The sequence below is a fragment of the Anolis sagrei genome, chromosome 2 (assembly GCF_037176765.1).
Source record: "Anolis sagrei isolate rAnoSag1 chromosome 2, rAnoSag1.mat, whole genome shotgun sequence".
In the NCBI taxonomy this organism is placed as follows: domain Eukaryota; kingdom Metazoa; phylum Chordata; class Lepidosauria; order Squamata; family Dactyloidae; genus Anolis; species Anolis sagrei.
Window position 1 is genome coordinate 19,345,163 of NC_090022.1, and position 9,530 is coordinate 19,354,692.

The window sequence follows — 9,530 nt, forward strand, 5'->3', positions numbered from 1 at the left end:
ATATCTTGCTTTATTTCCTGAAAGGAGATTAAAAAGGGCTTGACATAAAAGCATTAGTATACAATTTTAAATATGCAAATATACAAACATTAAAACAGAATTAGACAGAAACAGCATTAAGAATTCCCAGTTAAAATCAATTAATAACATATTCAAAGTTAAAAACCACAGCAACCCCTATTCAAAGCATATCATGTGGACTATCCGATTTGATAATCTGGATCATATGGCAGTGTATATCCAGCCTCCGGTAAAAAATGCGGTGTTGTGCTTCAAAGGTTAAAATGTCTTTTCCTGAAAGACCTTGGAGATAGTCTCTTTTGCATCCAACTCCATTGTTTGCAGCTTCAGAGAGGAGCTTTTCTCCAAAAAGCAGATCATTTTGTGAACGAACCCCTGGCCCCTCTTGACTTTCCGCAGTCCCACCACCCCCTTTTTTCTGGCCTAGTTCTTCTAGTGTTGTGGTTGAGTGGGAACATCTGCTGTTTCGTTTCTGGTTTTGTGCAAGGGGTTCAAATTTCGTGGCGGAAGAAGCAGAAGTGTGCAACTAGTTCTTGACACAAGTTCCATCTTGAGAGCAGAAGTTCTCTGGTCGGTCGAAAGCAGAGACGAAGCAAGCAAAGAAGGCAGATGCTGAAATATCTGGGATAGTGAAGATACCCCGTTGCTTGGAGACCCACCTGGATCATTTGGAAGGAGGTAAGGAGGGATTGCACCAAACCCCTAAACTGCCTGAGGTTTGGATGCATCAGATTATTAACTGATGCCAGAGAATTTGTGAAGATAGAAGGAAATAACCAGCATGGGTCAATGGGTCATGTGATGACATGGGATTTAGGAGATTTAGGATACTGAAATTCCCATTGTGCCATGAATCCCATTGGGTTTTAGAATCACGGAGTTGGAAGGGACCTCAACTATCCAGTCCAACCGCATTCTGCCATGTGGGAACACACAATTGAAATGCTCCTAACAGATGACCATCCAAACTCTAGCTGGATCTGTACTGCCCTATATGCCAGGATCTGATCCCAGTTTATTTGCTTTGAACTTGATTATATGAGTCTATACTGTTAACTGATTGGGAACAAATAGATAATATGAGACCCCTTCTACACTCCCATATAAAATCCAGATTATCTGGATTATATGGCAGTGTAGACTCAGATAATCCGGTTCAAAATGTGACTTAATGTGGCTTATCTCCTTTGTGGCTTAATGTGGTTTATCTCCTTTGATAATCTGGATTATATGGCAGTGTAGAAGAGACCTACGATCAGATCCTGGGAACATAATAAGAAAACTCTGAGTCTATGTGAAATAAGCAATAAATCTCATATATTTTACACTTTAGAGAAGGCGTAGGCAAACTTGGGCCCTTTAGGTGTTTTGGACTTTAACTCCCACAATTCCTAACAGCTGGTAGGCTGTTAGGAATTGTGGGAGTCGAAGTCCAAAACACTCAAAGGGCCCAAGTTTGCCTACGTCTGTTTTAGAGTCTAAAGCAGCGCTTTCCAAACTATAGTGTGAAAGAAACATCAGAGTCTATGTGATATAAGCAATAAATCACATTTAAAAAAATAGAAATAAAACGTTTTCATGAAATTTGCTGTGTCCTCACACATGTTGTTATTACAGTTTATGTATGTGCCTGTATGTCTTATAAGGCGTTGGTTTGATCTCCAGCTTGCTTGTAAAACTGAATGACTGTGTTGCGAAACGATGCGTGTCTGAAAAATGTATCATCAACCAGAAAAGATTGGAAAACTCCGGTCTAAAGAATGTTTGAATCATCCTTGGTGGGAAATGGAAGACCAAGTCTTCTTGGGGACAAAAAGGCAATGTAGGGAAGTCTCAAAAGAAATAGGGAAGGAAAAGGGCTGTAGTTGAAATGGTACAAGTGAGTCCTGCTGCAAAAGATTGCAATATATCTTTTCCCAATAAGGGATTGCACCTGTGGATACACCATTTGTTTTTGTTTTCCCCCCAAACACTTACTGGACTATTGAATGCGGCACATTTTAATTAGTTTGCTTTATTCCTCTGAATTTCTCACCTCTTCCGTTTTAAAAAAGAAGAAGGTTTTTCCTCTTTTTCTACTTCTGCAAATGTTGAAGACTTTAAAACATGCTGATCTATCCTTGCTTCTCGGTACCTTCACGCAGGACACCAACTGAGCTGGCTATGAGAAGTGATTAACAATTGTAAGTATCTACAAATGCGTTCTGGAAGTTACTTTGGTACCATCAACAGTGTCAAGGCTTACTCTGTGTACTTGTGTATAAGTTTAGCAATTGTAGGTTCCTTCTACACAGCTGTATAAAATCCACACTGAACTGGATTACATGGCAGTGTGGACTCAGATAAGCCAGTTCAAAGCAGATGTTGTGAATTATGTGCCTTGATATTCTGGATGGAAAAAGGCTATGTCGCTGTTGTCTGATGCCAAATAATTACTGTGATAATGTTATGGACTTTTCAGTGGAAATGTTTCATATAGGAGTTGTAGTTTACGGAAGTACCAGCATTTTGGGGCAGATAAATCTAATGATGTTCTAAAACTCCAGCTCCCATAATAACATAGCATTGAGCCATGGCAGTTAAAGTGGTGACAAGCTGCATTAATTCCACAGTTCAGATGCACCCAAGGAGGTGATAACTGTAGTGTTCAATGTATTGTCGAAGGCTTTCATGGCTGGAATCACTCAGTTCTTGTGGGTTTTTTCGGGCTATAGGGCCATGTTCTAGAGGCATTTCTCCTGACGTTTCGCCTGCATCTATGGCAAGCATCCTCAGAGGCCATAGATGCCATAGATGCAGGCAAAACGTCAGGAGAAATGCCTCTGGAACATGGCCCTATAGCCCGAAAAAACCCACAAGAACTGATCTGTAGTGTTGTTAAGATGTTGTTTTTACCTTTTTAAAGTACCACATGCGTTTTAATTTGTTTGTAATGTAAATACATTTTATACACATTTTAATGTTACTCCTTTGCACATTCCAAATATATGTGTCAACTTTAATTTGTAAGCTGCCTTAGTTACTGGTTTTCGGAGAACAGAAAATGTAATTAGAAGACAACTTGTCTCCATAAGAGGACTTATGTCTGTGGAAAATGGAAGTGATTCATGCGTAACGTAACTGATGCACGATAAAACTGATGTATAGTGAGGCACTGGCTAGGAAGCATCCTGGTGCCAAGTCTGATGTACATCAGGACACTCTTCTCAATGGGTTGTTGAAGGTTTTTCTGGCTGTATGGCCATGGGAGGTTAAAGCACTGAGCTGCTGAGCTTGTTGATCGAAAGGTCGCAGGTTCAATTCCGCTGTCAGCCCTAGCTTCTGCCAACCTAGCAGTTCGAAAACATGCAAATGTGAGTAGATCAATAGGTACCGCTCCGGCGGGAAGGTAACGACGCACCATGCAGTCATGCCGGCCACATGACCTTGGAGGTGTCTACGGACAACGCTGGCGCTTCGGCTTAGAAATGGAGATGAGCACCACACCCCAGAGTCAGACATGACTGGACTTAATGTCAGGGGACTACCTTTACCTATGGCCATGTTTTAGAAGCATTCTCTTCTGATGTTTCGCCTGCATCTATGGCAGGCATCCTCAGAGGCTGTGAGGTCTGTTGCAAACTAGGAAAATGGGATTTATATATCTGTGAAAGAAATGAAGTCCCACCCTGGACTTTCCACAGATATATAAACCCAATTTTCCAACAGACCTCACAACCTCTGAGGATGCCTGCCATAGATGCAGGCAAAACATCAGGAGAGAGTGCTTCTAGAACATGGCCACACAGCCCGAAAAACACACAACAACCCAGTGATTCCAGCCATGAAAGCCTTCGACAATACAGTCTTCTCAATGCTTTATATTCGTAATGCAGTTTTGCATTTCATTAATAGCGTTCCTTAGACCTTCCACCACGTAGCTAATTATATGTAAAGTTAAATATAACTTTACACATCATATACTGTGGTAGTGAATATCCAGAGGTGATTATATACTACATAGTCAATGCAGTTTGACACCACTATTAGCTCAATGCTAGGTTGCTCACTGGAGCGGGGTTCAGGGAGCACACAACTCCCCTGTTGCATCAGCTCCACTGGCTGCCAGTTGGCTACAGAGCACAATTAAGTGCTGACTTTAGCCTATAAAGCCCTAAATGGTTCCGGCCCAGGCTACCTGTTCGAACGTATCGAACCAGCATGTAGATTAAGATCTTCTGGGGAGGCCCTGCTCTCAGTCCTGCCGGCGTGGCTGGCAGGGACAAGAGACAGGGCCTTCTCAGTGGTGACCCCTTGGTTGTGGAACTCCCTCCCTAGCGACATCAGAGCAGCTCCCTCCCTATTAGCCTTTAGGAAAAGAGTCAAAACCTGGCTCTGTGAGCAGGCCTTTGGAAACTAAGGCAATGCAGTATTTTTGAATCGAAATCTTGTGGAATTGACCTTGGAACGGACTCAGACTATGAGCTTGGATGGCATGTTTTCTATGTTTTTAACTTTTAAACTCTGTTTTAACTCTGTTTAATATGTTGCAATTTTTGAAATGTTTACGTGATTGTGTTGAGGCACAACGTTGTGCCATTGTAAACCACTTTGAGTCTCCCTGTCGGGGTAGAGAAAGGCAGGGTAAAAATATGGCAAATAATAATAATAATATTTTGTAACTTGGGATTTTGTGATATGAAATCCAGCACAGAGATCTCGTTTGCTGTGACATACTGTGGCTCTGTGTCAGTAAAATAATAATAATAATAATAATAATAATAATAAGCACAATACTTATGACCTCACAATCATGTTAAAAAACAAATAATAATAATAATAATAATAATAATAATAACAATAACAACAACAACAACATTATTTATACCCCCCACCATCTCCCCAAGGGGACTCGGGGCAGCTTACATGAGGCCAAGCCCAACAAGACATCAGTAAAAACAAAACAGCAAGCAAATAAAACAGTACAATTAATATGACTCACATGTAAACAATAACACGGAGCATTTAAAACCTTATGGCCGGGCCAGATGTAATAAATTAAAAAAAAATTAAAATCAACACTGGGCGTGAACAGAGATAGGATGTATCTAAGCAGGAGGGTTTTAAAAGATAATGTAGGGAGACCAACCCAATGGGTAGTAAAGTGCTCCTGAGGACAATTGCAGAGAATGAATCAGAGCAGGGCATTGTTTCCTTATTCAGGGAAGGCACACTGGAACAGCCACTTTTTCAGGCACCTCCTAAAGACTGCCAATGTGGGGGCTTGTCTGATATCCTTGGGGAGTGAGTTCCAGAGTCGAAGGCCACCACAGAGAAGGCCCTCTCCCTCGTCCTCACCAATCGTGCCTGCGAAGGGGACGGGAGCAAGAGCAGGACCTCTCCAGATGATCCAAGACATTGTGTGGGTTCGTACACAGAAATGTGGTCATGCAGGTAGGCGTGTCCCATACCGTTCAGGGCTTTGTAGGTAAGAACCTGTACCTTGAATTGGGACCGGAAAATGAACGGCAGCCAATGGAGTTCCTTAAACAGGCGGGTTGACAAAGTATTGATCGTTGATGTTGCAATCCCAGGCAACAGCAGGATTGAAGAGAAACAACCGGAAAAGCTGACACGATATGAGGATTTAAAGATCAAACTGCAAAGACTCTGGCACAAGCCAGTAAAGGTATTCCCAGTGGTGATTGCTACACTGGGTGCAGTGCCTAAAGACCTTGGCCTGCACTTAAACACAATTGCCGCAGACAAAATTATTATCTGCCAGCTGCAAAAGGCCACATTACTGGATCTGCACACATTATTCGCCAATACATCACATAGTCCTAGACACTTGAGAGGCGTCCGATGCGTGACCCAATACAACAGCCAGCAGAGTGGTCTTGTTTGCTTTGGATAATAATAATAATAATAATAATAATAATAATAATAATGCTATGGAACCATGGGATTTATAGTTTGTTGAGACACGCCAGCTCCTTTGGCTGAGAAGGCTGAAGACCATATCAAGCTAAAACTCTAATGATTCTTTAGCCATGGAAGCTAAAGTAGTGTCAAACAGTATTAGGTCTCCAGTGTAGATGTACCTCCTGGGTGTTGGGCCTGCCATAATGGTAGGAAGCAGCTTTCCTGAAATACAACTTTCCCCATTGCCCTTTCCACCCTTTCCATGATGTAGACTTGAATTTGCTTTCCTTTTCCTTTTCTCCATAGGACCCTCATACCACTAATTTTTTTAGATGGATGTTTTCAATTGTAACGGAGGTAGGTATATTTCATCTCTTTTCAGACCAAATGCTCTCATCAGTGGTAAAGAAGAACATAGCCCTAGTCTCCCCCAGAAATTGTGTGTGGTTGGGTCTCAAAAGGCCACTTAAGCATTGGTTGACAATAAGAAATCCACAATGACCATTTGGCTAGTTTATTTTAAACTGAAAACCATTGTAACCTCAGCATACTCATAAAGTCAAGATGTGGCTGGTGGGGGCAAGGCTACTGTCTCAGACTCAACCCAGTCCTGAGGTTCCTGGGTTGAAACGTGAGACGAAGGGATGGCCTCTCGTGATGTCAATTAGCATTGTGGTGCAGTGGGTTAAAGCACTGAGCTGCTGAACTTGTTGACCGAAAGGTCGCAGGTTGGAATCCGCGGAGCAGCATGAGCTCTTGCTGTTAGCTCCAGTTTCTGCCAACCGAACAGTACGAAAACATGCAAAATGTGAGTAGATCAATAGACACTGCTCCAGCGGGAAGGTAATAGCGCTTCATGCAGTCATGCTGGCCACATGACCTAGGTGTCTATGGTCAATGCCGGCTCTTCGGCTTAGAAATGGAGATGAGCACCAATCCTCAGAGTCGGACACAACTAGAACTTAATGTCAGGGGAAACCATTAGCCATCATTAATAAATACCAACCACAATTGTTCATGGTGTATTATAAAACACACAAAACCACCACAAATATATTTCCCTATTTGGAAATGAATATAAAAATCTTAACTAATTTTAGATCAACATTAAATGAGGAGATTATTCCTTCCCAACTATTTATGAAAAGGAGACAATGGACATTTAATCTAACCTACTTGTTCTCTCCTCCTTATACATTGCTCTGTATGAGCCTCTCACCTACACTGTGTTTTATGAAGTATACAATTTTATTAGATGAGGTTTAACATGTGGCTGTTGTTTTTACAATTATGCTGTTGTTTTATATGCGTATGTATTGTTTGTTATGTATGGCACTTGAAGTGCCTTTGTGAGCCACCCCGAGTCCCTTCGGGGAGATGGTGGTAAGGTATAAATAAAGATTATTACTATTATTGCTGTTGTTGTTACACTGCCATATAATGCAGTTTGGAAATGGTAGTAGATTCATATAATGCAGTTTAACTGTATTTAAGTGCATCATATGAGTCTACCCTGACCCTATAATACAGTTTCAAACAGATATAATGTTGGTAAAGGAGGGACTGCTGTATCCAGTACTGATGTGAATTATGATGTCTCTAGATTCCTGTAGTATTTCAAAATGGATAGTCTTCAGTGTTCCCGCTGTCGTCTTTGTATTGCTGGTGACGATTCTCATCCTCTCCGTTTGCCTTTGCCGGGTTTGCAAAAGAGGTGAGTACTATAAGAATAAATGAGTTTCTCTGTAATTGTGTGTCAAATATTTGGAAGAGGTGCATTAAAAGGTATCAAATCGTCTAAAAGTAGCTTCTAGGGATGAAGGAAATCCTATCTTCCAATTTAAAAACAACACAAAGAATTGAATAACCTTGAGGAAGAGGTGTTCGGGAGATTAGAGTTTGAATCCCTGCTCTGTCAAGAAAATCCACAGTGTAGTTTTGAAAAAAGTTGCACTCAGAGAAAAGTGATGGCAAACCTTTTCTCAACAAAGCTTGCCAAGAAAACCCTGTATTAAGGTCACCTTAGGTCAGAGATGCCCCCAGTGGAGCCCCTGGTAGCATAGTGAGCTGCTAAATTTTTTGACCAAAAGGTCACAGGTTCGAATCCGTGGAGCGGCTAGAACTCCTTCTGTCAGCCCCAGCTCAGAAACATGTAAATGTGAGTAGATCAATAGGTACTGCTCCGGCGGGAAGATAACGGCACTCCATGTAGTCATGCTCCACATGACCTTGGAGGTGTCTATAGACAATGTCGGCTTTTTGGCTTAGAAATGGAGATGAGCGCCAACACCCAGAGTCGGATACGACTGGATTTAATGTCAGGGAAAACCTTTACCTTTACCTAGGTCAGAGGAGACTTGAAAGATAAAACCACAGTGAACTCAAAAGTTTTGTTATTAACCTTCCACACAAATACAGACCTCTGATTCTTTGTATTTTCTCAACACAGAAGCGGAAACAAGGCTGCTCCGCAATCCCAAGTGGCTTCTATGGCTAGTTTTTATCCTCCCCTAAAAGCCTGCCCAAATATTGAGATATTATTTAAAAGCCTTGTGTCTGACCCCATGTGGGAAGGAAGCTGGAAACCAACTACAGGAGTCTCGCTTATCACATATAAATGGGCTGGCAGAAGGCTGGATAACCAAAAATGTTGGATAACAAGGAGAGATTAAGGATAATAATAATAATAATAATAATAATAATAATAATAATAATATTCCTGGGAAAAATTGAGAGCCAAATTGACAAAGAAAAAACATGTCTGTGGCTCACAAATTGAACTTTGAAAAAGGAGATGGAGGGCCTGATTCTGGCAGCCCAAGAACAAGCCATTAGAACCAATGCCATCAAAGCCAGAATTGAAAAGTCGACGACAGGTCCCAAGTGTAGACTCTGCAAAGAAGCAGATGAAACAATAGATCACATCCTCAGCTGCTGCAAGAAGATCACACAGACAGACAACAAGCAGAGGCATAACACCATTGCTCTGATGGCTCATTGGAACTTGTGCCACAAATACCATCTGCCTGTGACAAAGAATTCGTGGGACCACAAGCTGGGAAAAGTAACAGAGAATGAACACGTCAAACTATTCTGGAACTTCCGAATTCAGGCTGACAGAGTTTTGGAGCACAATACTCCTGACCTCATGATGATGTTAAAAAACAAAGCATGGATTGCCGATGTTGGATTCCCTGGTGACAGCAGGATTGAAGAGAAACAACTAGAAAAGTTGACATGATATGAGGGGCCTCAAGGCAGCTAAACACGCTCCTTATAAAGAAGATCCCTGAAACTGAATTTCCTAATCCCCATCCTTTTTATTGCAGCATTGTGATATAAAAGCAAATGTACCATCAGCTCTTCATTTTCACTGGGGATAGAGGTACAAGACATTTCCCCCAAAGTGCAAAACCATCAACAAAACAATTCAGTTCTTGTGGGTTTTTTCGGGCTATATGGCCATGTTCTAGAGGCATTTCTCCTAGAGGAGAAATGCCTCTAGAACATGGCCATATAGCCCGAAAAAACCCACAAGAACTGAGTGATTCCAGCCATGAAAGCCTTCGACAACAAAACAATTGCTATTTTTAACCAGGGAAAAC

General features: G+C 41.6%; 1 long non-coding RNA gene across 1 annotated transcript; it reads left to right on the forward strand.

Moving 5' to 3' along the window:
- The first annotated feature begins 343 nt into the window (after positions 1–343).
- On the forward strand, positions 344–6,291 carry LOC137096371 (uncharacterized). Its single transcript, XR_010909405.1, has 3 exons — positions 344–699; positions 2,076–2,204; positions 6,232–6,291. It is a non-coding gene; the product is annotated as an uncharacterized lncRNA (long non-coding RNA).
- The last annotated feature ends 3,239 nt before the right edge of the window (positions 6,292–9,530 follow it).